We start from the raw sequence: 4,135 nt of genomic DNA, 5'->3' as shown, positions 1-4,135 counted from the left end.
TAGTATAGCGAGAGGCAGACCGAAAGATACCCAGGACGAGGTCATGGAGTGTGCCCTCAGGGAAAACGGAATGAACAGAGACTGCTCGAGGTCGGGCAGCGTTAAGAGTCTCAGTTACGTGCAAGGATGTTGGAGCCTTTATAAACGAAAAAGTGACAAGTTTGGCTGTTCTTCAGAGAGTCAAACATTAAAGTTGTAATATATATTGCCGTAAAAAAGTAATATATATATATAGATATATATATATATATATATATATATATATATATATATATATATATATATATATCAGTGACTGAAAATAACAAGTTCAGTTCAACACCTTAAAGAAAAAGTAAGTCGTTAAGGCGAACCATCCATGAACAGTCATTAAAGGAATTAATGTTAACCGTAAGCTGGTTGATATAAAAGAAATATTGCTAACAGTAAGCTGGATGATATAAAAGAATTGTTGTTAACCGTCAGCTGGATGATATAAAAGAATTATTGTTAACGGTAAGCTGGATGATATAAAAGACTTATTGTTAACCGTAAGCTGGATGATATAAAAGAATTATTGTTAACAGTAAAATGATTGATATAAAAGAATTATTGTTAACAGTAAAATGATTGATATAAAAGAATTATTGTTAACAGTAAGATGGATGATATAAAAAAAAATATTAACAATAAGCTGCATGACATACAAGAATTACTGTTAACCGTATGCTGGATGATATAAAAGAATTATTGTTAACAGTAAGCTGGATGATATAAAAGAATTATTGTTAACAGTAAGCTGGATGATATAAAAGAATTATTGTTAACAGTAAGCTGGATGATATAAAAGAATTATTGTTAACCGCAAGATGGATGATATAAAAGAATTATTTTTAGCCGTGAAATGGATGATATAAGAGAATTGTTGTTAACTGTAAGCTGGTTGATATAAAAGAATTATTGTTAACCGTAAGCTGGATGATATAAAAGAATTATTGTTAACAGTAAGCTGGATGATATAAAAGAATTATTGTTAACAATAGGGTGGATGATATAAAAGAATTATTGTTAACAGTAGGGTGGATGATATAAAAGAATTATTGTTAACAGTAGGGTGGATGATATAAAAGAATTATTGTTAACAGTAGGGTGGATGATATAAAAGAATTATTGTTAACAGTAGGGTGGATGATAATGGGACAAACCGATGTATACTCATTTCTTTCAGTGCATGTACAGATGTCGGCAAAAGTTCCCCCCAAAGTCCTCTGCAGCACCGAATTTACTCCCGTATTTCTCATTCCTCCACAAACGACAGAGAGTGTCCTACCATTTCATACTGTTTTATGTGCTTAATATTCCCCTCACATAAAAGTAGTTCACGTAACACCTCCCTTGTCACAGCCAATGGATCAAAAGCTTTTGTGTGCTTCATATTGCCCTCACGTCAAATAGTTCATGTAACACTTTCCATTGTCACAGACGTTGGAGAAGTGTAGCGAACTTTTACTCACGGATGAACATGGGAAATATTACTAACTTAATATTCATGCTGACGACTTACTATTTTGTTTTGAGAAATGATGTAAAATATAATTCACTATTCTTAAAACAGAACATCATAGCAATGTTTCAAGGTTTTTCGTCAAACATTTCAGGGTGTTATTTACGAAAGAGTAACGTCATCTTTTTTGTTGATTGCCCAGCAGAAAATACTGATGATGATGATGATGATGATGATGATGAAAGCTAAGGAAGTGCTTAATGTCCCTTGCTTTGGATGTCTCTTTGTTTTAATATTCTGCAACTTTTCCGAAATTCCACCTACTACATGTTATCTTTCCCTCTTCTCCTTCCTTGTTTTCCCTTACATGTTCCTCCTCTCCTTCCTCTTACCAGTTTTCTTCCACTGCAGAACTTATCATAATTCTCTCGCCTCCTTTGCATTTTCATTTTTACTTTTTTTCTGTCTCTTTCTTTCTTTGTTGCTTACCCATCCTTTCACCTTTCCTTCCTCATTTTCCCTTATGAAACCTTACACTCTCCTGTTCTCCATACCGTCTCATTTCCCTTTCCTCGGATTTCCGGTTTAGGTCCTCTCTCTTCCCTCATTTCTTATTACATAAGTGTTTGCCCTACTTCCTCCTGCCCTTCCTCATTTTACTTCACATAGTTTCCACCTCTCGTCCCCTCCATTACCGTCTGTATCCCCCTGCGTCCATAGAGTTCACTTTGTTATGAAAATACTTGTGACAATCTTGCACCCACCTCCAGCGTCACAGCACACGGGGAGCTTAATATTAGAGAACTCGTGGATGGCATTCCAATTGGTGTACAAACAACTACGCCACTGGATAGTGTGTAGCCTACAGTTGCGGTCCTGGAGAGGGACGCCTTCACGTGATGGCACCGATATAACGAAGAGAACTCCACTGACAAGTTTTACAAATGTCCCTTAGTTCCCTCCCTGTCCCCCAATATGAAAGTGGTGGAGTGCAGGAAAAGAGAATTTCAGCCTGCAGTCCACTGGGTTCACAGTTGCAGTCAGTAATCCCTTTAAACTTTGTTAAATCAATGTGACAACTTAGATCCTTCCGAAATAGCCATTAAAGCTACTTGTACGTAACATTTCCCCGAAGCTAAGAGAGTTCATTTGGCGAATGTAAGATTGAAACTAATATCTTCATCACGTGGAAGATATTACTAGAGGTTGTAATTTATCTACTCAGGTGTCCTTTTTGAGCTAAAAGAAATTACCTGAATTCATTTAGAATTATAATCTCAGACCACCTTACTCAAGGGGCTAGTATTCCCTTCCATATTATACTGTAATAAAAATGTTCATAGTGAAATAATGCACATGTAATCTACAAGGATTTAATAAGGTTTAGTGACTAATATGTATTTTTAGGCCAATTAATCCCTAGAAGCTAAAAGTGAGAATGCGACCCTGAAATGTGTTCAGATATTTATGTTGCCGGGAATTACGTATCTTCATTATTATGTTTCGCTGTTCACAGATGAGATGAAACTTGGTCTGACTAATGTTTGTCCATATATCTCCGTATGTCTGTTAATTCTAAGTACAAATCCAGGCCAACGTCATAACAGTTTACCAAGGTAACAAATATTTCATTCATTCATTGCCAGACGCCATGTATACCAAACGGGGTGGCCAAGGGCTTAGAGTTAATTGTTTTACAGAGAGGGGCACTAATCCTCCACCAACCCCACACACGTAGGGAGAACGTTATGCCAACAGCATCTGGTGTTCCCAGGTGGTCACCCATCCAAGTACTAACCAGACCCAACGTTGCTTAACTTCGCTGATCGGACGGGAAGCGGTGTACTCAACGTGGTATGGCCGTTAGGGAAAAATATATGATTATGAAAACAGGATATTATAGATTAGCTTTAAAAATTCTCGTCATATTGGCAAGAACCTCCAACAGGAAACTTTATATTCACTGTGAAAGAGTACGCAGAAACAAAGCTGTCAAGAACATATTTATCCAAGGGAACAATGTTTGAATTATCCACTATGTTCATCCTCAGGTTATCATATCTTTGACCAAATTTTTCTGTGTACTTAAAGAACAACTTCTAAGGCCAGCATGACCTTAATGAATAGTCATATGCGTTAGAATATGACTAAGGTCTATATCAAATAATATTCTGCCATACAAATCAAGTCATATTAATCAGGAAAATCTCATCTCTTTGGTAGAAGCAGTTTGTTGTGATATAGGCAAAAATAAATACAAAATTTATCTTTAATCTGAGTCTTTAGTAGACATTGGTTATTACCCATTTACTGAGATATCTCTAAAATATTACTGACTGGTATCACGTCTAAAGCATAAAGGACGGCTGCGTACTAATGCAGTTAATTAGACTGGTGACAGGAGTGGTGGTGGCAGTGTTAGGTGTAGTGGTGGTGTCAGGGGTGGTGGTTGTGTGGGTTTGTGGCGGTGTCAGGGGCTTTGGTGATGTCAGGGGTTTTGATGGTGTCTGGGGTGGTGGTGTCATTGGCTGTGGTGGTGTCAGGGGAGATTGCTGTGTCAGATTGTCACGTCAGGGGTGGTGGTATCAGAGGTTGTGATGTCAGGGATGGTGCTGCTGTGGTGGAGATGGTATCAGAGGTTGTCAGTGGTGA

General features: G+C 37.4%; 1 non-coding gene across 1 annotated transcript; it reads right to left on the bottom strand.

Annotated features, from left to right (window-relative positions):
- Window positions 1–3,232: 3,232 nt before the first annotated feature.
- Window positions 3,233–3,351, bottom strand: LOC145399594 (5S ribosomal RNA). Its single transcript, XR_013897331.1, has one exon. It is a non-coding gene; the product is annotated as a 5S ribosomal RNA (ribosomal RNA).
- Window positions 3,352–4,135: the final 784 nt, after the last annotated feature.

The sequence above is a fragment of the Coenobita brevimanus genome, chromosome 49, assembly GCF_032717465.1.
Source record: "Coenobita brevimanus isolate Jiangsu-jjx chromosome 49, ASM3271746v2, whole genome shotgun sequence".
Lineage (NCBI taxonomy): Eukaryota > Metazoa > Arthropoda > Malacostraca > Decapoda > Coenobitidae > Coenobita > Coenobita brevimanus.
This window is presented reverse-complemented; position numbering and strand designations above follow the sequence as displayed.